Source organism: Uranotaenia lowii, chromosome 3 (genome assembly GCF_029784155.1).
Source record: "Uranotaenia lowii strain MFRU-FL chromosome 3, ASM2978415v1, whole genome shotgun sequence".
NCBI classification, from domain to species: Eukaryota; Metazoa; Arthropoda; class Insecta; order Diptera; family Culicidae; genus Uranotaenia; species Uranotaenia lowii.
The window spans coordinates 33,426,174-33,453,436 of NC_073693.1; the positions used below are offsets into that span (position 1 = coordinate 33,426,174).

The 27,263-nt window shown below is 34.5% G+C and overlaps 1 protein-coding gene and 2 long non-coding RNA genes across 4 annotated transcripts in view; 2 read left to right on the forward strand and 1 right to left on the reverse strand.

The window, feature by feature from the left end:
* The window catches only part of LOC129751492 (uncharacterized), a 656,753-nt gene that overhangs the window by 77,303 nt on the left and 552,187 nt on the right, over nt 1-27,263 (reverse strand). The gene's annotated exons all lie outside the window — the stretch shown is intronic.
* LOC129751495 (uncharacterized) lies at nt 10,721-11,470 on the forward strand. Its single transcript, XR_008738726.1, has 3 exons — nt 10,721-10,968; nt 11,099-11,198; nt 11,314-11,470. It is a non-coding gene; the product is annotated as an uncharacterized LOC129751495 (long non-coding RNA).
* On the forward strand, nt 21,990-22,473 carry LOC129751496 (uncharacterized). The gene is made up of 2 exons (XR_008738727.1): nt 21,990-22,308; nt 22,378-22,473. It is a non-coding gene; the product is annotated as an uncharacterized LOC129751496 (long non-coding RNA).

Sequence of the window (27,263 nt, forward strand, 5' to 3'; positions counted from 1 at the left end):
TATGGAAAAACTATCATCAATTTTGAAATTTTTAACTTTTTTCAGAGGCACTTTTTGTCCTTTAGATGTTAAAATGTTCTTTAAAGAATTCTTGTTATGAACATAGAAATGATTCTTCCGAATTAGTTTTTTTTTCCTGATTCGGTCAGAAGAGAAAAAATAGAAATCGAAGTTCCTGAAAAAATTAGTAAGTTTTACAAAACGAAATTTTTGTAATGAAATGTTTTTAAACATATTTGCTTCGAAAGTTAAATACTTCGTTAATTAACTAAATTTTTGATGCAAGTTGACAGTAGGTTTAAAAAAAGAGATAGAAATTTCCAAAAATCATGATTAAGTCCCTTTTAAAAAAAATTATCAGAAATTTTTAGTTTGAAAATTCGAAAATGTGAAGATACCAAAGTTTTTTAAAAAAACGTCAACTTGCATAAAAGATTTTAAATTTTTCTGAGACTACAAACGATTCTTTGAAAATATGGGTTTTCAAATTGTTTATATTTTTACAAACATTTTTGTGGGTCATAGTGATAAAGAATATAAAACATATTACTTAGAATTCAATGTATAATTTCTTTCACCTCTATCAAAAATTAAACACAAACTCTCGCTTTTTTGGTAATTTATTGAACTGAAACAACAAAACCATTCGTTTGATAAATTTTTATTTTTCTATCTAATTATTCTGAAATGTTTTTCTGTCAGATTTTTTTTTTTTACCAAAAATTGTGCCAAAAAGTTTCTGCATAAGTTTTTTTAACCGTGAACATGAGAACGTTCCTATATTTTATTGTTGGTTTCTGAATAAGTCTTCAAAATCAGTTTTATCGGTGACAAAATTTTTAATTCAATGGTCAACTTTCTCGATGGCTGCGAATAAATTTGACTCCTGAGTAAAACTTCCATTAGTTTTCTGTATGTATTTTTTCCCATTTTAACAAAAAATACAGGAATTTATGAAATTTCAAAGAAATTTTAAATTAAAATGACGTTTGCATTCTTTAATGGAGTAGTGAAATAAATTAAAATTTTAAATACCAAAACTTCAGATACCTCTTTGTAATGTCGCAAAAAGATTTAATCTTTTCGATTGAATTTTCTAAAATTATATTAATCTCTGAAACAAGAATGACCATGACAATTTTATTTGATCTTAAATTCAATATTGGAGCTTCTGATACTGAAATTAAAATTCTATTATTTTCTCGAATTCATGAGTCATGATGTTACATCTATTTTAAAAATATTTTAACCCTCATCCGTCCTTTTATTGTTACAGTCCCTGATGGGTCCGATTGACATTCCTGACTAAAACCAATACATATATCACTCTTATTTTTCAACCGATTTCTATCAAAATTTATCGTTTTGGAAACTTTGTAGCTTAATTTTTGATATGATTATGAGTTTAAGATAAAAACAATTCTAAAATGCTTCAGAGAAACGATTTTTGCTTAAAAAAATTCACTTCTCTGTCAAAAAAGCTGAAGTTAGAAACTAGAAGTTGTCCATAAGGAACAAATTATTCGATTTTTTTTTAAATTATGTCCTAAATGTAAAATAGTGTTGTTAAACCGTATCTTAAAATCAATGAACCGTTAAACTTGTTTAAGTCAACACCAGATAAACTTAAAAAAAAACGATTGGAAAGTTTACGTAATTTAGCTCTCTTTTGCAATTGCATATTTTATAAATACGAAACACTGAATTTTTTAAAAAAATTTCAAAGATCCTTTTCGATCCTTTTGTCAGTTTGCAATTTCTTTGATTTTCTAAGACTTCAATTCATCTTTGCACTGGATTTCGAGTATATTAACGAGAAATTCCCGTAATAAATTTATATTCATCAGAACGTTAAATTCATACCGATTCTAGTGGTGTTATTTCACTTTTTAAAAGTTATGCCGGATTTTAGGGCTATCTGTATGAATTTTGTGTTTCAAACTTATTTTGAGTTCTTTGATATCTGATTTTTGAGCAAGGCTCAATTTTTCTTTCATTTTTTTTATAGTTGGCAAATATTGCTTGCTATAAAAAAATCTTTCCTCTCGTCTCGGCTCGTTCCCAACTTCGTTGACGGATCCCAACTTTGCAACTCTGCGCTGCCCATCAACCTCGGATCTGAGGGGCAATATTGGGAAAATTTATGATCCCCTCGAAAAGCCAATATATTTCATCGAACGGCCAATTGACCTTGTTCGGTTCTATCGTTCGGATCATGATGAATCGCCACCTGAATTCATTTCGCCATCCATAACGCCATCCATTATCGGCTTATTTATGCGTTTCCGGACCATGAACGGTCCTTTCGTTTTTGGGGTGGAATTGAGAGTCTTTTTTCCTCTTCTGCTGGCCCCTCTCGCATCGGCAAGTTTATTTTTATGGTTCCAAACATGTTTGATCCAGTTTTAACAGCGCTTTTCGAGAGATTATTTTTTTTGTTTCTGGTTCCGGGAACGTAAGCTTTTCCATACCAGCAATAGCACCCGAAAAAAAAGTTGTCCCAGCCAGATTCTCTAGGACCGACACATACCGAAAGTGCCAATTTTTGCTGTGTTTGGGTTTCAAGATCAACAAAGTCAACAGTCGCCCAGAGTCAATGGTCGAAGGTCATAAATCAAGAACACACTGAGCTGGTAGCAAAAACAAAAAAATTAAACTAGGAAAAACTAGCTCTGAACACGCACTTCTCCGGACGCGAAAGGAAATCCGGTCTTTTTCGAGCATTTGAAATCTTGAATCTCATTGTACAAGTTTTTTCATCGGTTTTTTCGTGCTTTGTTGGAGAAGTGGTGCGGATTCTGTGTTCATGTGAGTTGATACTATTTTTCGCTACACAGCAGTTTCATGATAAAATTCCATAGTTCAACGAGAGTTTATTTAATAAAATCTCCTAAATAAGTCTATATTATCATTTCTAACAAAAGGATTGATTCGGAATTTATGTTTTGTTCGGTTTTTTTTAAATCTCAATGTTCTTGGAGGTAAAATGCAGGAATGGAATTTGTATGATGACGGATGAAAAGACTACACTGATAAATCATTTCACACATTTTGCAAAAATATTTCACACATTATCGGCAAATATATGGAGCTATCAAACCGGTCTGTGATTTTTACACACCATGCAGATTCGAAATTTTCACAATATCCGGATCAGTCCGGTTTAAGATGAAAGTGGGTGAAATCACACTTGTTGATTTCTCAATCAATTTAAATTCACGGCTGAATCGCCGTAACGAATCGGATGTAAGTTGGTCATTATTCAACCTTTAAACATCAACCAAACAATTTATTATAATTTTAGTTTTCTTGATTTCGGATTCAGCCCGCTGATTGTTGGCGGTGCCAATGGAGAAATTGTTCGGCATTGAAGATGAGTTTCCTCAAAACCGAAAAATGATGAAAATCTTCAATTAAATGAATAAAACTACTGAATCAAAGCAATCGAAAGATTCCTTTTAATTCAACCACGGTAAATGAAAAGTTCATATACCAGTATTTCGATAGCAACTTACTACCTTCTTCAGTGAACGTTTTCGATTGATGAATGTGTATCGTTTCCCTCCCTTATATTGTCCGGGTTAGGTAAGCTACAATATAAGGGAGGGAAACGATACACATTCATCAATCGAAAACGTTCACTGAAGAAGGTAGTAAGTTGCTATCGAAATACTGGTATATGAACTTTTCATTTACCGTGGTTGAATTAAAAGGAATCTTTCGATTGCTTTGATTCAGTCGAATCATTCAACCAAGTAGGCTCATACCACAACAGAATAAAACTAGTTTTAAAAACCTCAAGCATTTATTTGGGTTCCAGTCGAGCTTAAAAATAGCGACCCTCTTCCATATTTCTTCATTATACACATTTTCCTTTCCAAGCGCTTCATTATTTTACACATTTTCCCGTTTTCATTTTTTATTTCATTTTTTAAAGGGTGTTTTACATATAAGTGCAACAGAACCTTCACACATTTAATGTCTTGGTCTACTTATTTCTAAAATGTGTGAAATTTGACACACTAATGTGTGAGATGATTTGTCAGTGTAGAAGACGGTTTCAAATGTCAAAATGTCCATATCTAATAAAACCTTTAGATAAAAAAGTTAAAACATGAAATTAAGAATAGAATAAAAAATTAACAATCAAAAAGTCTTGAAACTCTAAAGAAAATTTAAAAATAATGGACACATCAAATCATCGTTGAAAACAAGAATTTAAAATACATAAGTTTGGAGATTTATTAGAACCGTTAAGGAATAAAAAAAATTACTCTGCCATCTCATTTCAACTTTCAACTTCAATGAAATTACTGAAACTTAAAACATTAAATCTGGTTTATAACAGATAAATTTAAAAAAACACATTTTTTTATGTCTTTTAATAAAACGTACCGTAAAACGGGGTTACTTTGACCAACAATAAATTTTTCCACATTATCATCTATATCTCAGTCTATAATTTGAATTTTTGTAAATTGTTTTCTACGTTTGAAAGCCTTTTCAGTATGCATAATTTGGTTTGTATTTTTAATTTTTTTTCTGTAAGTAATAATGTAATTTCAAAATCTTACACAATCTATTTTTTCTGAGGCTCACAGCAAACAGCTCTCCTGCTGATACCAAACAGCATTTAGAAGCAAACGGGCTATTGAGTGTGAAAAAACTACTTTTTTTCTTGGTATATGTATAGTTATAGTGCTATTTTAATAATAATATAATAATAAATTTTTGATTTAAAAAAAAAAGTACATGTTCCAATAGTAAGCCCGTATTGGACAAATGGATAGGAACCCTATCAAATGGTTAACTATGAAGAAAAATTAAAAATGGAAATGATGAGAGGGAGAATTTGTGCAGGTAAAATTTCATTTTCATTTTGAAGGTAAAATTATTTAGAAATTTTTATAATTTTTACCCCTGAATGTATGCAGCATCATTGTTCTTTTATCGATTTTAAATATTTCTTAAAGAAAACGTTAAAAAGCAAGATAACATTGATAAACTAGCATGATGGTGAAGGCATTGTGAAGGTGTTTTGTATCCTTTACTATCAGAAAACTCGTAAAAACCGTCAAAAGTGCGACTGATCAATGTAACCCCAAAGCATCAAATTCTGAACAGAGACGAAATCGATTTTTAAATTAAATTTAAAATAGTCCAATAAATTTCTGCAATCATGTTTTACTTTTTTTATAGGAATTTAACCCATTTAGGTCATTCTTCCTCCAAAATCCTGTTTTACGTTCATAGAGATTCAGTACTGGTTTTAAAATATGAAACATGTCACATTCCTCTTAACAGATAAAATAATCGACAAATGTTAAAAAAAGTTATCAATACCCCAGATAAGTAACCATCTCAAAATTAAAATTTAAGTCCTCAGTCAGCCATGAAGTAAAAGATCACATGAGCATTGAACCAGATTTGGAATCAATTTTTTTTCCGGTTTTTCAGTAAAAGGTTTTCCCTTCATTGGCTGATTGTTCTTTATGAAGAGTTTTCTTAAAGCCTAAATTAAGATAAATATTTTACCCTAAGACTTTAACACGATTAAAATTAAATCAAAGAAAGTTATAACGATTCAAAGATTGTAGCTTGGCCACATACAGACACGTTATGAGTACATTTTACTTTGCGTTTAGCAGAAAACAATTTCAAATTTAATGTTAGGATAAAGTCAGAGATATTTAAATATTTAAGTGCAAGTACTTTCTTTATTTTTCCAGAATTTCGATTTTGGAGCATAACTCAAAAACTTATTTTTTTAATTCATTGATTTCACATTGAACGTGATCTTCAGCTTACTTAGTTCAAAATTGCTGTCAACTGGTGTTACTAATCAGACCTTGAGTGTCAATTTGAAACTCTACGATTAAAATAGTTTTATTTATCTTTTTTCTCAATAAATTTGTACAAAATGTATGGTTTTAGAAACCTCGTAATGAAACTCAAATATGTTTTCTAATCAATATTCAGCAACAATACTATCGTCAATCAAAGTCCAAGTAAAAATCCGTAAAACTTGCTTCGGAAAACACCTGGATCAACAACGGAAAGCTAAAAAACTTTCAATTAGTTTCCAAGAAAGTTGAAGATGGAAAAAGATATATCTATATATTTTTTTAGTTTATTTAGATCATAACCACGAAAATGTAAAATAAACCGGTGTTTATTGCGTATAAATTTATTGCGGAAATCTTTCGTTAATAAACTCAAAATCCAGTGCAAAGTAGATTTTCAAGTTTAAGATAATCTATGAATTACAAATCGACAAAATTTCAAAAAACATCTCATTTTAAAAATTTGTCAAAAAATTGTGTGTTTCGTGTTCGAAAATCTAAAAATGCCAATTTGTATTCATCAGTTTTTAACATTTTTGGTGGTCATGATCTTATCAAATATTCACCTTTTTGTATTGTGTTTTTCAAAGTCTTAAAAAAAATCAGAAAAAAACATGCTTCCGAAAAAATACTGTTGTTAAGCAACGGAATGCTTAAAAAAGTTCAAAATTCTGTGTCCAAAAAAGCTGTTACTGAAGCTTTAAGCAGCGCAGAATATTTTGATTTTAATTTAATAAGATAACCAGCAAAAATGTAAAAAACTGAGATTAAACCGTACTTTTCAATATCAAAAACCGCCAAAAGTCACAGAAGATAAATTTTGAATGGATGATTGAACTCATTTTGAATACATTGGACACATTTTAGCATCTTAAGATTTTGAAACTACGAAACACAAAACTTTTTGAAATTTTTTTTTAAATAAGTTGTTTTTCGAACTTTTTTTTCAATTTGTAATTTATCAAATTTTTTACACTTGAAAGACATTTTACCATTAATATGACATTCGTGTCTGTAGAAATCTGTGTTTTAAAACACAGAATTTTGAAGAATTCATGTTTTATGTTACATGTTCATGAAGCATGTTTTTTTATTTTTTTTTTTGAATTTTTAATAACGATGAATTGAAGTATTGCTGCTGAATATTGTTAAGAAAACACATTTGAGTTTCATTACGAGGTTTCTAAAAACCATACATTTTGTACAAGTCTGTTGAAAACAAGAGGGATATAGCCATTTTAATCGAGGAGTGTCAAATCGATAGTCAAGGTCTGATTAGGGAGAATTTTTGTCTGGGCTTTCAGGGTACGTTCAGAAAAAAGTAAAAATGCAAAATTATAGATTTTAAGAATTCCTTGAGGCCAATTCAATATATTTAATGTTTAATTGGCAATTTTCTACATCATGGACATTGATTTTGAAATAAGGAATAGAAACAGTCAATCTTTAAATGTTAATAATATGTTAGGATACTTTATTTTAGAATTTCTCAGATAATCTTTATTTATAAAACGAAAATAACATTAAACAACTTCAAAACATTTCAACCTTTATCATGCCTCAACAATTCAATTAATTCAATACAAAAAAAAAAAACTAAGCCATTCAATCGACAAACTTGTATGATTCTGACGGCAAAATATGAAAACATTGAGTAAAGTTTTTCATTATCGACAGAAGTTGGTTGGATATCATTTTTTCTTTTTCAAAATTTGTTATCTCTTTGCTACTAACTTTGCTACTGTTATTCAAAGTTGCCGAAAAAAAAAATCTGTGTTTTTGAGAAAAAAGTTGAAGAGGTTGTATTTGAGACACGACCGCATAATTAACGTAGAATTACGGCAGTCGGTTTTGTGTCAATATTTTTTTGAGAAAATTGTACGTATACAGCTCAAAACAAATATATGAATGAAGACGAAAGTATACATAAACTGTGTGTCCAATGTCAATGCCGACAGCATTCATATTGAAATTGCAGTTCAAATTAAGCTGGTCGGTTTAATATAAATTATTTCTAACGGTCAAAAACTTTACAGTTGCATACCCAAAGGCGAAATAAAAATACGGGTAAGCAGTGTCCATCAAAACTCAATATTATGTCGCTAAGGTGCATTGCGCCCGGTACTTATGCAACCAATGAGAGAATCATGCGAGCTTTGTATCAAACGCTTGAGATAAAAGCTTACAGTGACAGTGCAGTGCTGGTAATTAACCAGTTTTTTATTTAGGGAAATTTGATTTTTCGCAAAATTTTTTAAAGCCAATTTTTCAATTTCATTGATTGGAAACAAAAAGCTAATTTGAAGAAAGACAAAAATTTAAACAATCTTTTATTTTATTAAAACATTTCTTTATCCCAAAATATCAATAAATATTTTAATAGATCAACACTTGACACAGCTTCCAGGATAACTTTGATTCATATTCTTGGACCAGTTCAATAAAAAGATGCACATAAAATGTCCATATTCCACGCGAGAGCTTCAGTAAACACAGAAGATTTTGAATATACTTGAATAACTTCAAATACCTATGAAAAGTTTCAAAGCAACTTATTCGTCAACGGTTTTGCAAATGCATTTTAATTTACTTGCAATAACTATTCGGAAGGAAAATTTTACCTTCAAATCATGAAAGGTGTACTAAAAATTAAAAAAAAATCCTACTTTATTCAAGTATAACACCTGGCACCGCTGCCTGACTCAGTGCAAAAGAGAAACGAGTTTTCTGGAAGCTCCCACTTATGCGTTTCTCTCAGTATCAAGTTGCATATTCCCATTCCCGCATAGCAATCGCTAGCATAAAGGTGCAATGAATTGGCACTTCGGATCCGATTTAATTATCTTAAATATCCTAACCGGCCCTTTTCAGGGCCAATCTATACAGAAAGAATGAAGTCTGTCTTTCTATTTTTGCTAATGGGTTTATGGGAAAAACGGGTTTGGGTTGAGTGTGTGCAGGGCTGAGTGTGTGCAGGGCTGAGTGTGTGCAGGGCTGAGTGTGTGCAGGGCTGAGTGTGTGCAGGGCTGAGTGTGTGCAGGGCTGAGTGTGTGCAGGGCTTAGTGTGTGCTAATAGTGTGTTGCATGTGAGATGGATGTGTGAATGAATGTAATACCTATAAGACAGGTGCGCGTAGAATATTACGTATCAGATAGATGTGGGCAGAAAATCTATGAAACATCTGTTATATTGTGTGCATGCTGCTTACATAGTTTCGATTTAAACTGAACGTAAGGTGAATGGATGTATATCAAAAGTCAGCAGGGCTATCGGTGGTGTTATGACATTTGAATCTAATAAATTTATTAAAAAAAATAATATGACAACAAAACATGTTTAAAGATTTCATGTCAACATAACATCACACGACAGGAACATGCAGAGGTGCAAAGAGATCCCTTTACGCTACATGCAGTGCCGATTCTTACAGCCCGACGTCAGCCACGAAAGAATCATCTTGCAAAGTTGCAAACTGATTCTTTTCCCCTTACGTGCAGAACGTCGAACGTGTCTGCAAGTAAAAGTCAACCGCGCGATGACTGCACGTTCCGAAAATTACAAACGATTCTCCGAAGTTAGGAACAGTTGCAAACTTGCAAGCCCGAAGATAAAATCCCTTGAGCCGAACAGAAAGAATCATTTCCGAAGATAGCTACAGTCTGCAAGTTGCTTGCTTGCAGACTTGCAGCGCGGCGATGTACGCAGCGATGCCACACATACCGATTTTCCGGTATTTATACCGATTTTTGAGCAAAATTTTGACCAAGAATCGGTATATACCGATTACCGATTTTTGGCAAAACATACCGATTTCATACCGATTTTTAAGATTTCAACTAAAAATTCATCCCAATTCAACACTCCCACTTCATTCAAGCTATCCTCGTAAAGGTCCCGTAGAAAGAAGACAAAGTTCGGTAGCTGGCGTGGCGTAACTTTGATCTGTACAGCTTTGAAAGTATTCTGCAAAGATCTCCACGGCTCACTCTCATAATTCGTTTAGTTGTTCGCGCTGTTTTTTCCTTTGTTCTGTCAAATGATGCACTACCCGCATACTAAAAAACTGTATCTTAAACAGTCAACACGATATATTTACTGCTCCAGAAATAGTGATCGTGTGTGTTAACGTAGCTATTGTATAAAACTTTACTTCGACAACGATAAGAACGGAGCATGAACGTTCATGTGAAAAAGTGGTGGTATCAGAAACGGTAAACGAACGGTGTAAACGATTTACTCCAATTTTTCTATAATCGTAGAAATGATCTCGAACCGTTACCCATACCATCCATGTCTAAAGCCTAGTCCACACTAGGAGACGGTTCGTCTCGAGACGGTCTCAGCGTCTCCCATTTTCTTCGGGAGACACTGAGACCGTCTCAGGTTTCCAACAACAACAACAGACAACAAAGTTCGTCTCATAACAAAAATCGCAGTTCATGTTGCCTAGTGTGGACTAGGCTTAATGTCAAAAAATGGTCGAGGCGCGATTCATAGATGCCAGATGGTTTTTCAAATAAAAAATACAACATATTTCTGAAAATATGTTTTTATATCAGTTCATTTATAGGAATCAACAATTTACATAATAAGTGAAATAATATGAGGACATAACATTAACGAATCTGCAACCTCCAAACAAAAACCACTCATTAATTAAAGATTAAATTCGATGACGTGCAGCATTTAAGTTTATGTAGGTGCCATGTATGTCAAGTGTTTCTCAAGAATTTTTCATCAAACAGTTCAACACATCGCATCGGTTCATATAGCACTCATTTTTCAATTAACAGATAAATAAAACTCAGTTTGGAGAAAAGAAAATATTTTACGTAATCTAAAAATCTGTACATCTGGCAGCACTTTTTATTTGTTTATCTAAGAAGAGAAAAAGAAGAAGAAATTTTTCGTTGTTTACTACACAGTTTTTGACGCGTCGGGAAGGTCCGGTCAGGAATCTACGTGTTGGCCGGATTTCGTTTCAGGACCCCTGCACGGTGCCCCTGGATTCGTTGCAGCAGTTTCTTTGGCGACCGGTTCAACTCTGGTTCAACAGAAGTTGCCATCAGATGTGTCGCCCTAGGAGGAAATAAATCTTCGGTGCGATGAATCCATCGAAAAAAGGTACCTAGCACAATTCTATTTCTTATGCTTTCTGTACATCTAAAACTAAAGTTTCTTAACTGTTAAAATTGAGCATTGAAACATAAAAAACGAAATGTTTTAGTAATCAAACATTGTTTTTGTTTTCTAGGAACGCCAACAGCTCATCAAGGCAGCAAAACAACCCCCAGAGTCCAGGGTTATTTCCATACCGCGGATGTCGTGGGAGCACCGGACTGTTAGGTTGTTAGGTAAGTCATGAAGTTTTAATGATAGTTTAATGTATTTGCTTGCAATATATGTGAAATCAATGTTCATCGGTCAGGCCTGCAAAATTAAATCTGTATTTTTTTCTCATTTTTTCAGGTCATGGACGCTTGCCGCTTTGGAATCATCGCTGATTGCAGGGGGGAAAATTTAAAATAAAGTACGATTAGTTAAACAGAATATTAAAATATGAGCATTATGTCCAAATTTTTTTCTAAAATCTACAAATGGTGTCTTGTAAATAATAGTATAAATTCCGAAAATTAATAAATACTGAAAATATTTTTATATGTGTGGGTGCTTTACTAAAAAACGGTTTCTGAAATCGTTCACATAACGTCGGAATTAAGTAAGGTGAAATTGTTACAGAGCCGCTAATGTTAGAGTATATTTTTGAGTGCGCTTCGAGAATAACTGTAACGAGAAAAGTTTGAGTATCTCAATACGTTTCCCAGGAGCAGTTTTTCAACATTATAGTTACAGTTAGTTGAAAAGTTCTCCCATACATCTGTTTTAATCGTTTTTAACAGTTACATAACCTAACGACATATTCAAAATACAATCAATTCGGAATTCACGATTCAAGCAATGTTTTTTACGATTTCAATAATCGTTTGCTAAACGTCTTTTTACACTTCATCAAATAGTCGTTTGACTATTTGAAAAATCGTTCTTTTACAATCCTCATTTATGCGGGTATTATGGTACTCAACCTAAAAGCCAATGGACTAAGCTCAAGGCTGATATTTGACCTTCTGCGACTGCCAATTGAAGTTTCTTAAGGTCAATTTCAATTGACGATCGCATTAAAGTTCTTGTCTCGCGAGATGCTAACTTTTCAAGGAAATACATACACCGTTTGAATATAATCCTTGTTCAACTCGTCGTGGGGTATGTCGAGATTTGAAGTGCAATCAGGTACACGGTATGTAATATCATCGGCATAATCCTCAATCCTTCTGCATATTGTTAGCAAAATATATGAAGGTACCAGAGATCGCAGAATTAAAGACCACGCCAGGCAAAATGGGTACTTTCAGTTACAGTAAAACTATGTGTTTTAAATCTTTTTCGGAAGAACCTATTCTTTTAGAGTTTGGCGAAAATCCATCAACAAAACGAAGAACATCAACTTGGGCCTATACTTACCTCGAACGTCAAGAAGCCATTGGATTTGTAAGTGTTTACTAAATTAAAATTTCCTTTAGATTGACCTGGTTCTATTGCCTTATCGAATTTATCAAATTTACAACCCACTTCAGCCAAAAATCAATTGAAGTCTCAAGTTTTTCCTTAATTTATATGCCTAAACAACGTGTAACCTGAAGGTTCTCGCCATGCCACTAATTTTTCTTATCAAATGGTAACTTTTAAAATAAATTCCCATTCAGTTATGAGTACTGGAAAAAATACCTATTTCGGATTTTCTGCTGAATTTTCATTCGTGATTTGTGCTTTCGTCAGCAAAAGCAGATAGTTTAAAAATTAAAAAAAAATATATACAAGTCATAACAAACATAAAGTTCTGTTAAAATTTCAAAATTGTCATTTTGTGTAAACTAGTGTTACTTAGAACCAAGTTACGGAGGAAATGCAATACACACAGCTTTTTTTTACACGGCACGGATTTTTTTTACGCGGTACGTATATCAGTGTAAAAAAAAACCTTCCTGTAATATATACTAAAACACATTTAGTCAGCTAGTTTTGAACTAAAAATGAACATTCATAAAAGACTTGCTGTTTATTGAAAGCTTCTATTTAAAGAAAAATACGTTAGGAAGTTTAAAATGTAAGCATTTTTGAATATCTACCTTAAATACCGATTTTCATACCGATTTTTAGGATTTACATACCGATAAAAGATTTTTTTGGGTTTCAAAATACCGATAGAAATGTGGCATCACTGGATGTACGTTTGCAAACTTGCAAGTTGCAAGTTACAGAACGGTGGACTCGTTCTTGTGCGGATGGATTCGTTCCACTAACCTAAGCTAAGACCGACCGAACCGAATCCACGGAGGAAGAAAGTGATAGGCCGAAGAACCACCGCCACCGACCATCAATTCAGTTGCCGTTCAGCCATCGAAGCGTGCGCGCGTAGCGTATGTACATGGCTATCAGCATAACGCTCGGCGCGCCGTACTACAAAAGTAAGGACATGATGGAGTTGTTGTTGGTGCATTCGTGCTCGTTTCGTTTCCTTCTAAGACGGATTCGAAAGGAAGTGGTGCCCAACTTTTATTGTCGAAAGCGTGATATGTTTAACCGTGAAACGTCCAGCTTTTTATAAGCAGTTTCGTGATATCTGAAATATATACAACTGTAGAGTAAGATTTTTAAAATTAAAGTTTCTACGAAGATTGTTCTGTTGAAACGAAATTCTGATGAAAATTTGTACCAAAATGAATCATAGATATTTTTCAAAGTATAACTTAAAACGCTTTACAGTCTCCAGCAAAGAAGTAAAACATAATATATAGTCAATGATTGATTTATCATAGAACTGTTTTTTAAAAGCCTTATCAGTAAAACTGGATGCGATAGACAAAATCTCACCAAATATTCGAGTTCAGTATGCCAAAATCATTCAAAACCAGTTATAAAACATTGATAGAAGATTTGAATCAAACAGAGTGTGGAGTTTTTGAGTTCAAGGTTGGAATGACGACGAACAAGCACTGAATTTCTATTGAGTTTTGAACTGAGCTGTACAAACTTTCTGTAAAAAACCAAATGAGTGTTGCAGACCACAGAAGAAGACATGACTCCCAAGATTACTTGGTAAAGATGACGTGATTCTTATACATGTCTAAGCAAATGAAACTGAATTCTAAATTTGAAATTTACACAATTTAATCTGTGATCCTACTAATCAAGTGATCCTGCCTTCGGAAAATCGATTGAATTTTCGGGACGTAACTTCAAAGAAGTTTTCGGGACGAAACTTCAAAGAATTTTAACGCAGCACTGTTTTAAAACATCATAGATGATTTTTCAACATAGTTTGGATCAGTTTTATTTAACAACTTAGTGTTCATAAATAACTTGTAAGATGACAAAGTTATAATCAAAACTAATTTGCTTGTATTAGCTTTGATGATTTATATCAATCACCCTGGTATGATATTTGAAAACTAAAATAACAGTTGGGCACCACTTCCTTTCGAATCCGTCTTAGAAGAAAACGAAACGAACACGAAGGCACCAACAACAACAACTCCATCATGTCCTTGCTCTTGTTGTACGGCATGCCGCGCGTTATGCGGATAGCCATGTACATACGCTACGCACGCACGCTTCGATGGCTGAACGGCAATTGAATGGATAGTCGACGGCACCTCGGCCTATCACTTTCTTCCTCCATGGATTCGGTTCGGTCGGTCTTAAGCGGGCCATAGACTACACAAATTGGCCTGTACAATTTCGATGATTCCACGTCGATTGGTTGATCTATGCTCGCCCACACACTATACAAACATATTTCACGCGAACACAAATGATTGCTGGCGAAAACAGCAAAAGCAACAAAAAAAACCATCTCCACCCCGGCTGGGAGAATGTTTTGTACAAAATATTTCGATCCCGACCGATTTTACTCCAACCGTTTGGGCGCTGATTCAAGCAGTGCCATACATTATGCAAATCGTGCTCACAGCGACAAAATTTCATCGAATTTCATCGCATTTGTACAAATGTTGTGTAGTCTGTGGCCCGCTTTAGGTTAGTGGAACGAATCCAACCACACAAGAACGGGTCCACCGTTCTGTAACTTGCAAGTTTGCAAACGTACATCGCACCATCCCGCTGCATGCAAGTAACTTGCAGACTGTAGCTATCTTCGGAAATGATTCTTTCTGTTCGGCTCAAGGGATTTTATCTTCGGGCTTGCAAGTTTGCAACTGTTCCTAACTTCGGAGAATCGTTTGTAATTTTCGGAACGTGCAGTCAAAGGATTTTACCGCGCGGCTGACTTTTACTTGCAGACACGTTCGACGTTCTGCACATAAGGCAGAAAGAATCAGTTTGCAACTTTGCTAGACGATTCTTTCGTGGCTGACGGCGGGCTGTTAGAGTCGGCTAAAAGTCGTGCGCTGCATGCTACATGTAGGGATCTCTTTGCACCTCTGGGAACATGACATGTCAAAATGTGTCCGCCGCTAATCGTTAGCAACGCCTCTGCTACTTGCCACTGATCTAAACTGCAAATCGATATCTGCGTTGGATTACCACTGGTGGGGTTCAAACGCAGATCGAAGCAGCAGCAGCAGCAGCAGAACTTTCCAATTCGACGGGCAAACAGAAACTGAAACCGACTCGCAAGCTACCCACTGTTTTTATACATTTCGATGACAGAGAAAATCAAAACACATCAAGGGGCGGGGCGTCGGTGTTTTTTTTTTCATTTTCGACCAGCCAATCCACGACGAGCAGAGATGATATGTCTTTTAAAAAGGATGTCTTTGAGTTGGAACGTTTTCGTTACGCGAGATTCGTTTGGGAATTTCGATTTGTCCCCCTATAGTGTTGCACTAAGACGTAATTCTACGTCAAAAAAAAACTATGACTCAGATTCAACCTAAAAATTCAGTGACAGATTTCTGTGATGGTATTTCCTTTAATTTCATGGAAAGTTTATGATAAATTGAGTCTTTTGACATTTAATTTGAGAAAAATCAATTAACATTACCGAACTTATCATACTTTTCTAATTCAAAGTAAGAAATCTAAATATCTAAAAAAAATATAATTTGGAAAATACATTTCAAATTAAGAAAACTGAAATCTGTGAATATTTCAAAATTAAATTACAAACTTCCAATTGTGTCAAATTAACACTCAATAGCTGATTAGGGTTATAAATTTTATTTATTGTGAATAACAAAATTTGTTCCAACTGCAAAAATTTCAATATCTTTGGCCAATTCAAAAACTTTTTTTTGGTAAAATTTTCAACGACATAGACATTGCTTTTAGAGTTTACTTTTTAATGACTAGTGTTGTTTTAAAACTAATCCTAGTATCTCGAAAACGCTTGGATATTTTCAAGTGGTGATCAGATAAAAAATATTTTAAAGATTTGAAGAGATTGGCCCATGGTATTTTCATGAAGATATTTTAATGTAGGTGAAAAACATTGAAAAGAATGCAAAAATTTGCAAAACCATTTTTTTTAAGTTTTTGGAAATTTGCTGGGAATTTGAAAATTCCTAGCAAATGCTTAAGATTTGAAAATTCTCTCAATTGTTTCAAACTAAAATCTAAAACACCTTTCTGCACCCAAATAACAAGGTTATTAAGAAATTCGCAAAATCGTATTGAAAAGAATAAAAGAAAAAAATTTCCAGCTTTGATGGGCCATAACTTTTATACTACTCAAAATAATGACTTGCAACCTGTTCAGTTGAGTCATTCTCACTTTAAAAAAAAGTAATGTTTTGAAGGGTTAAGGAGTTTAACAGTTGAATATTTACTTATTTCAGGTTGGTTGATTCTTTCAGTGAGAATAAACCTTTTCAATGTTTTGCTTTTAACTTGTATTATGACTTTGTTCAATATTATGAACCAAAGAATCTAAAACTGTATTTAAAAATCTAAGCACGGTTGAATTTTTACTATTGGTTTACGCAGTCATGCAAATCTTTTAAATGCACTTAGAGTTTACTTCTTGAGATTGTATTTGAACGTTTAGTGCATTGTAAATCTTTTATAAGTTACATAACGTATAAAACGTTAGGTTTTTAATTTTCAGAATTTTTAAGATAACTTGAAACTACTTGAGTTTGAAAATAACCATAATTTGTCAACTAGTTCTGCTGGAGAGAAGAAAACTTTATTTTTGAAACGAAAATAAAATAAAACAAATTCCTCATTGATTTTCGGAAATAATGATAATCATATTCCATAGCTTTTATTACAAAAAGAATAGGAAATACCTTACTTCTGCGTAGTTCGAGCCTCCATTTTCATTCAAACGCCGTGTACAGTTGTGAGTTTTTTTTATCGCCACAATATTTTGTTTAGCAATTTTTTTTTGACAATTTGCGACGATTTCAGTCTTGGAAAAGCCGAAAAATCTTGATTAAAATCATGAAAAAATCTATTTATTTATTTATATCTATTGTACATACAAATTAATAAATGTTTGTCAAATATATGCATGTAACTTCTCAACATAATCTGTTCAAATACTCCATGATTCAAAAACTTAAAAAGAGATTTTTTTTTAAAATAGTTTTTGTGAAGAAATTTTATAGATTTTCATCAAAACTATAAAATTTAGTATTTAAAAAAAGAGACGTAGAGTTTTAGGAAGTATAAGTACATAGAAATATATAATGAATTCAGTTTGAACCATAATGCATTGGTTGTAGGAGCTTTCGTTAAGTTCTGAAAAAAATAAGATGAAACATTGACATATTTCAACATTTTAGATAGTACATTTTCATTTCGCCTTTTTTTTCTTTTTGTTCTAAATTATGAAATGCAAGTTGAATGCAAGCTTTTTTGAATACCAAAACTTCAAGCACTCATCAACGTTCATCAACGCAGCTGTATGAATGATTTTGTTAAGGGAACAATACTTTCGATTGAAATCCAGCTGTGATAGTAAACGAAAAAAATTCAAGTTTGTAGCATTTAAATGCACAAATCAACGCTAGTAAATTGTGTGCGTCTCTTGAGGGACCAAATTAGATCACGAAAAACACTAACAGGCTTCTCGACCCACTCTAAACTGTCAATTCGGTAGCTTAAAGTGACACATTTCCAGCCGACCTTTACTCAACTATTCTCGATAAACTGGGCTAATGTTGTTTCCACTCCCTGATTTTTCTTCCCGCCCAAAAAAGAGCTCGGAACAATCTCGGTTTGCCCAACTGTCACAGTCTTTTTTTTTGGCTTCATTCGAAGGGGAAAACTAAAATGCTGGACAGGACCAACAATTGATGTGTGTCTGCAATAAAAATGTCCCACTTTATTTTAGATTTGCGACTGAGCTTAGGACGACGGAAATGTTCCCGAGCAAAGGGGGATAAACGGCTGTATCGGAACCTTCGCTTGACTAAACGATTTCCAACCGTTTTGTAACCATTTCCGACAGGTTGAGTAGATTTTTCACCTTCACTTCCTTTCCTTTCCCGTTTTTCTTTTCCGGCTGACATATTGTGTGCCCCCGGGGGGTGTTGTAAAAAATCACAGAATTTGCCGTTGCAAATGGCTTTCTTCATGTTCAACACCATTTCACACCGATCCGTCTTAGTTGCACAAGTGTGTTCCGGATAATATTTCTTGCTTTTCTCCCTCCAAGAAGACAGTGCAACACACCGAGCCCTAACTGTCGTTAAGTCACTCCCTTCAAACCTATACATAGAAATGTGGGTAACAAAGTTAGGATCAGAAGGATCATGTTAGTGTTCTAAGGATGTGGAGGAATAAGAACTAAAATACTTCAAGAAAATTTCGATTGAAATTTTAAGCTTTTCAACTAAAATATAGTTTTTAATTTAAAATTTTAATTTTTTTTGCAACTGAAAATTTCTTTAAAATTTTATTTTATAACCGAAACACAACTGGAACAAACTTTTCGAAAATATATGCACTGTGCTGTTAAAGTAAGATAGTTTTTCACGGCAAGAATCAACGGGTAACAAGCTTTGAAAGTTTATCACATGACGATAGCAGCTGTTCTCAAATCCTGTGTTACTCGTACGTGCCCAATTGCTTCCGTCTTTAAAGTAAAGTTTATTTGTATGTTGTCCTTTTGCAGAAACATGACAAAATAATATTAATATTGAATTTAATCAAATTTTAAATATGAAACAGTGTAGGTTAAACATTGAAACTATGGTGTTTTACTTTCTTGTCATAAAAATGCCTTAAGTTTACCCGTTCATTCATCAACCCGTAGTAAAAAGATGAAAATATAACACAATGAAGACCAGAGTCCCTAATTACTTTGTTCAAACGAAGATAAAAAATCAGAAGCAATGATGACGCACGGATTTTGCTCAAATTTTATTCATGTTTTCTGAAAAATTTAGAAAAAAATACTCATATAAAGTTTTGGAACGTTTCTATTTTTTGGGCCGAGTATTATTTTTTAAAGTTATTTTCATCAAAACAAACAATAAAATGTTAAAGTTTTTTTTTCAATTTCAATCCTTGGGGTTATGATATAAAATTATTTTTTTGTGTGATTTCCATTTATCTTTCTCTTATTTAATTTTTTTTTGTAAAACAGTGTTTCATTTTTCTTAGATTTGTCCGAATATTGTCCGGGTTTAGCTTAAAAAATTTGAAATCAAATGTTTGGCTTTTGTAGGTTTTTTTTTCAAATGAAAATGTCCGGAAACGTGCGAATAACATTTTGAAATGCTTATTTTAATTGTAAATTGTAAAAAATCAAATAAGTGAAGATGTAAGAAATACTTGATTTTTTATTGCTGACAGCAGACAATGCATTGTATTCATCATGCTGTTTCTCTTTATTTGCTTAAATAGAAGAAAACAAGAATATTGCCGTAAACTTTCTATGAACGGAGCCATGTGATTTGCAATTTTCTTCAATGTGTAGTAATTTGTATCATGTTAAATAAACCAACAGATTTTGACTCTTTGGAAAAATTAAAAAAAGCATTGTATGCTCATAGAATTCGATTTTTATTTTTTTCATGAAGAACAAACTAGAAACAGATATGAATACCATAAAAGGAGAGACAGCCATTATCAGTTTAAAATGATTTATATAGAAGAGAAAATTTAATTTTAAATTGAGGGTTTCAATATTTTATTTATAAATAAGCTTTCAAATAATCTTCATTTTGAAATGTCTTGGTATTTATATCAATTATACCAGTTCCGATTATTAAAGAATACATCCAAGAATCCAAGAACTCCAATATTTTCTTCACTTATAATTGCAAATCTAACAAGACAATTTGACTAAACAAGAAACATTTAAATTTCAAAACACTAAAGATAAGATTTATTAAAAAAATCGAACAGAGGGATTAAAAAATCCTCACATCGAACTAGTATGGCTTTAAGAAAAACTTTGCATCTTTTAAATATGTTTGTTATTGTAATAGATGGCTAAATTGGTACGGTAAACACTAATCCATTATCGTCCACATTTCGACATGGAAATCTGGCATCCCTTCACGCGTCGTCACGCGCGCCCCATATAGTCAGTTCAGGACATGACGCGCATCGGGACAGGCGGCATTCGACAGGAGAACAGCTCATTGCGAGTAGCCAAAAGGAGTTACAGGACAATTTCCCGCCGGAAATAGAACCCGGAATTTTACATTGATGATCCTGCCAGGTTTTGGTGAAGTGGTGAAGTTTACTATTAATAGTTTTCCTAGTGGTGATATAAGAAAAATTCTCGATGGCTTCGAAAAGCAACCAACACAAAAATGGCGGTTGTTAATGGTAGCAGGTATTTATTTTATTTTTCTCTATAAGAAAAGTGAGTGGAAGGCAGATAGATATTTTATTAAAAAGGAAATGCCAGCTCCCAGGCGGAAACGCCAGCTTCCCGGCAGAAATGCCAGCCTCCAGGCGGAAACGCCAGTTCCCAGGCGGAAACGCCAGCATCCAGGCAGAAATGCCAGCTCTCAGGCGGAAACGCCAGCATCCCGGCAGAAATGCCAGCTCCCAGGCGGAAACGCCAGCATCCCGGCTGATATGCCAGTTCCCAGGCGGAAACGCTAGCGTCCCGGCAGAAATGCCAGGTCCCAGGCGGAAACGCCAGCATCCCGGCTGATATGCCAGTTCCCAGGCGGAAACGCCAGCATCAAGGCAGGAATGCCAGCTCCCAGGCGGAAACGCCAGCGTCGCGGCAGAAATGCCAGCTCTCAGGCGGAAACGCCAGCATCCCGGCAGAAATGCCAGCTCCCAGGCGGAAACGCCAGCATCCCGGCTGATATGCCAGTTCCCAGGCGGAAACGCCAGCATCAAGGCAGGAATGCCAGCTCTGAGGCAGAAATGTCAGCTCCCAGGAGGAAACGCCAGCATCCAGGCAGAAATGCCAGCTCTGAGGCGAAAACTCTAACGTCCACCAAGCTCAGGTGGATCACGCTAGTTTTGAGGCGAGACATATCAGCTTATAGGTGATGAACACCGGCACATAAAGGCAATTTGCTTTAATTAGGCAGGAAATGCCAGATTTTAGGCTGAAACGTTATCCAGCTCTAGATTTGAGGCAAGCCAGGTTAGTAGACAACTTAAAATAGCAAGTCCAGTTCTGGTGAGGGATACGAGCCCCCTATAGAGAAATTTGAGTGAGACATTGTTCACCGGTTGTGGCCAGCCGACTAGGCCAGGTCATGATTTAAAAAAATGAAACTTGTATTCGGCGATGATCGGCAGCGAATGATCATTTTCAATTGGAACGGCAGCTTAGTGAATAGATATTTCCAATAATAATGTTCAAGCCTAGATTTATGTTAACAATGCCACACGCCTTTAGTGAGATGTCGGTAGCGCACACACTAAGATTGCATTTATTCCGCTCGGGATAACGATTTTTCGAATCACAGGGAATAGCTCAATTATCACGAAATTCAAACCAATTCTCATCCGTATCTCGTGATACTTCATTTCTCCTGAAATTTAGGATGATACTTCTTCGAGTGCACAGGAACTTGAACTATCCCCGTAAGTTCGAGACAGTGTCCTCCAGAATCACGGGAGACACATTTCTTGTAATTTTTTTTCTCTTGCTCCCATGTTTAAAAAAGGATTTTTTCTCTCTTTTTCACCAGTGCAAAAAAAAGTTATAACCGTTAACCATTTCTGCTTGTCGTTTTTTGCGGTTACCTACTGTCGTTTTATTTGTTAATTTTTTGGTGGCCGGTACTCGCGCAGATTTTAATTGATTGATGGTTATAGAATAGTGTTAATTGAAATTTAAGTTGAGGCTGCGAAGAACGCATTGCATTGAAGAACAGCACGGCTGTGTGGACAAACTCTACCATTGGTCAGGATTCTTTCCCCCGTTTTGGAAGCTTTGGTTGGCCAATCGACTCAGCTAGCTGACATGGACCCGGAGCGCAAGGCTTTAAATTCCATAGTTCACCCGGCGCGTAGGTAAGTTTGATTGCCATTCAGCGTTTTGGTTACGAAAGTAGTGAAAATCTTTTTTTTGTTTGTTTACAGAGGACTGTCTCGTCTGTGGTGTTTTGAAAGTGAAAAGCGTTGAGATGTGCAAAACTAGTGAAATAAGGTGAAATATAATAAAATGCTTGAAATATATTCTTCTTGTTGTATTTTTTTCCTGAACAGTGCATTGAAAGCAATTAAAAAAATAAAAGAATTTAGAACTAAGGGAGAGGGTAGCAGAATTCACGACAAACGGGTGAAAACCGTTTCGAGCTCACAGGAGATACTCGTTTCGAACCTACAGGACAATTCTTTTCCTGAGCTGTTTTGCTGTCCTGAAATCGTCCTGTAATTTCAGCTGTTGAAAATACAGGACGAAATCGATCCGACCACAGGAGAAAAGATTAAGTGTGCACTTTGAGTATTCAAAAAATAGTGGGACGACTCGTTACCCAAATGCAATGTGGTTAATGTATAGGTGTTTTTGTATGGAAGTAGGTAATCAACCTCTAAAGAAATTTTAACAAAGGTATTCAAATTGGACTAGAATTTGTGTTTCCGACCCTAGACATTTGTTTCAAACCGAAACTTTTGCAACGTTGTAGGCTAACAGTGGCAGACTCAACTTTTACGAAAGATACTTATTATAATGCACTGATTACTTATGTGCACGAGTCACAAACTTCATCAAATTCAAAAATGAATGTGCATCCTGGGAACATGCACTTCACTTCAGCAGCTCTGAAACACAAAAATAAGCTATAAATATTTTCTGTACTAGTAGCGCTAAGCAATGATGTAAATGCAAAACGACACCGCAATAGGCTTCACAGCAGTATTCTGTATGCGACCAGAATATGAACTTAAGTTGAATCGAGAATCGATCATTCAGAAATACTTTAAAAATTTTATGATTCCTATCCTTTGAAATGAATATTGATAATAGATTTCAAATTTGTATTGACTGTTGACAAATTAAAAAAAACAAATTTTAGTTTTCCCAGAAAACTAAATAGAACACCCGAAATACGTCATAAGGAACCGACCGAATAAACAGTTCTAGTGCTGTTTCCTTTGACTATAAGGGAACAGGCTTCAAAGGATATCAGGCTTGATTCTGGACGCGCGCATCATTGTTGATTTGTCGACATGCATATTATATTAAGTTTAAACGTCTTCATGAAATTTTAGATGAATTTACTTGATTTAGAAACTCCAAATATTAATATCTAATAGATTCAACATCATGAGTACCATTTGAAGACAAGCATTGGGTATCATTTTTAAAATGATGTTATAGCTGGTAAAATATCGCTAAAATTTAAATTAAACGCTTCCATATCTATCGTGTCTTTGTTTCTTACAATTTGAGAGAACTAACTAATTTTAACATGCATCAAGTTAGATTGTTTTAATTTTCCTTTTTTTATTGATAAGTTGGTCTATGTATGATCGAATAAGTGTTGATAAGACAAACTTTGTTTTTAAGCACTAATATTGAATTGCCTCAACAGAATTGAACATCGTTCTTGAAGGCGTTCTTAGTATTAGGTCCGAGAGAAGGGTACATTTTCGTAGCAGAAACATCCTGTAGAATTACGGAACCAAAGAGGTTAGTTCATGCAGTGCAGCTCGACTCTGTTCTCCCTGCTACCGGCCTAACGAATTGATAGGACATTCAGTTGCGCTGAACCGTGGTGTTAACGAATGGTGGTGGTGTTTTCGGCCAATAGTTGGATTCAATCTTGCGCACAGTTTGATTGCTCACCCACTGGAGTTCGAAATGGAACTTGTATCTTCGTAATAGCCGGATCTTTTCGGGAGGCAACATAAGTTCCGTGTGAAAGATTCCGCAGCCAGCAGGAACTCGGAAACGTCCCATTGCTCGAGATGGCGCTGATATAAGCGAATTTTCCTCAAATTCTTGTATATGCTGGATGCTGCTGGCCAGAAAACAAAACTGAATTCGAAAATGAAAATAATTGACATGTGTTTGTTTACATTTGGTACACGGTCGGGGAAAATACCCGTATATAGGTTATGAAGGTTTTGAAATATTTCCCATTCAGGATCTAATACACTGAGAAAAAACATAATATACATCTTTATTAATTATTAACTCTATAGCCAAAAGAAATATTTCCGTAGAAAAAATATTTTGGTAATGTATAGGAAAAGTGTTGACAAATTCTTCCATACGTTTAGTTGAAGTTAAAATTGGTATAATATATTATCTCTTTCATTGAAAATTGAATTTCGTGCAATGTTTTGCAGTCGCAGTTATCCGTACAAAAGTTGACTGAAAAAAGGTTAGCGTGTAGAACTCCGACAGATTTAACACTGATTTGACAGGTCGCACGAATGTACAAGTTCGCACAAATGTCGCAGTCATGAGTGCGCAGTCCATTTTAGTGCGCTGCGATTAATATTATATCCAGCTGTGTTTTGAATGCAATAATACGAGATAGCCTGCATTTTCGAGAACGGTAAATACTGACGGTACATTAAAAATACTGTGAAATTTATTTTCGTAACAACACGAATGTTTTTACCCAGCATAATTACGAGAACATCGGGAAATGTAGAATAGGTAAATATGAGTATGAGAACTATGTATTAGTGCATTTTTTTTCTTTTTTTTTTTGATTAAAGTAGAGGGGGAATGTAATAGATGGCTAAATTGGTACGGTAAACACTAATCCATTATCGTCCACATTTCGACATGGAAATCTGGCATCCCTTCACGCGTCGTCACGCGCGCCCCATATAGTCAGTTCAGGACATGACGCGCATCGGGACAGGCGGCATTCGACAGGAGAACAGCTCATTGCGAGTAGCCAAAAGGAGTTACAGGACAATTTCCCGCCGGAAATAGAACCCGGAATTTTACAGTTATGGAACGTTTTCACTGGAAAACGAGCTTTGTTTGTGTTTGCTCTACTCTACCTTTATTTAGTGCTTTTATAACAAGCAAACAATATTGAGTAACAAAATCTTGGTTACTAAGTAAAAACTGGTAATGCGAAAATTGATCTGACACCAGAGTTTTCAGAAAGCTGAATAGATAACATCATAAATACATATATATGACCTTACTTAATTTGTCTGTGCAGTTAGGTTTTTGATATACATATATCATTTAAATCTATTCAAAAAATTTGTTGAACGTTTTGATTTAAACTTGAAAAAATAAAAATTCATTTCAAAACTACATTTTTAACAAAACGGAGAGCAATAAACAAAAAGTAACTTCTATAACATTTTTTTTTCAACACTCAAAAATAAATTTTTTATTTACAAAATACTTACAATATTTTATAAGTTTTCTGAAACAGTGTACAGTTTTTTTAAATGAAGAAAAATAGGTAAACTTCTTTCAAAAGTTAAACTGAAAACGAGAGGTGATTGAAAAAAATACTATTAATTTGAGAGTTGCAGCGCCTCAAAAATAGTCAAATCTATGTCTCCAGTTTCAAATTTCTAACCTGGTATAAATTTAATTAAAATGCCTTGTTTTATTTACGAATATGTATTTTGAGTTCATGAGGAGATGAATTTAAAATTTTAAATGCACACATCCATGCTTTACTTTTTGAAAATAATTTAATCACCGGTTGTTGTTATACTTTTTGCACTTATTGTTATTTCTCGGTCAGTAAAACAGAAAATTTATTTTCACGTGACGTTTCGGGTTACTTTGCTTCGCCCATCATCAGACGTCTAAAAAATATTTATCACAATAATTTTTTTTGAAATTACTAAAATGAAAAATAACAACACTTTTTTTAACATTCACTTACAAAAAAATAAAAAGCAGCACATTTTTTCTTCTAATAAGCTGCTGGTCGACTTTTAACTGTCTCTCCTCTCAGTTGAGATGTTAGACCATCGTATCATGATGAATCTAGTATGGTGGTCTCATATGCCAAATCGCACGGTCAGCCATATTGAAAAAAGTGTTTATGAAACAGGGGGTTCAGGGATGCCAGGTGTTAGAAATACAAAATCAGAAGCTACATCATGCGCTACGATACTATTTTTTTTAATTAACCGGAAAAAATCGCATTCATCTCTTGATGAGTTATCATTATGTGAGGTTTAGTTCTGCGCAATATTAAACTTTGCTATCTGAATGAGATAAAATCTTGATATGAGCTTATCAAAAACTAATATAATTTTGCTCTGATCGTAGTGATTTTTGACGTAGAATTACGTCTTACGGCAACACTGTGGGGGGGCAAATTGAAATTCGCGAACGGATCTCGCGTCACGAAAAACGCCTCTTTCACGGACTTCTTTTCCGAACAACATTTTGGGTCGGCTATGTTTGGTACCCCAATACTAATAACGCGCTGATACAAATTGGTGCACAAAACACCCGAGCGAAAAAACCCCGATCGTCGACCTAAACTGCACTAGATGCGAAGTTATAAAAGAGCAAGGATTGTCCCGACCCGGTTTCATTTGGTTTTTGATCTTTCTCCCGGTCGGTCGGTTGTTGCGACCAAAAATGTGTGCAATGCTGTTGAGGGAAGGCCGCTTGCTAGGATTATGCTGTTTGAAGTTCTTCATCAGGACGACGAGGACAACTTTGCTCGGCTGAGTAAACCATTTTCACTGAAACCCGGAGCATTCATTATGCTTCACCACCATCATGTTGAACTGGTGCAGCAGTGGCCTGGCATAGGGTTGCCAGAACATAAACATAACCTTGAAACATTCGGTTCCTTTGAGAAAATCAAACGCAAAGGAACCGAAAAGGCCAAAAGCCCACCAAACCACTTCAGCAGCATCGACCAAATTCAGAAATTTTCCACATCTGCGGGGTCAGCCAACTAAATGCTTCAGGCTACTTTACAAAGGCATGAGTCACTATTGAAAAAAAAAAAATTTTCATTTTAATTTTTCTTTTGTATGGCCACTTGAAATTTTTTGAATATTAA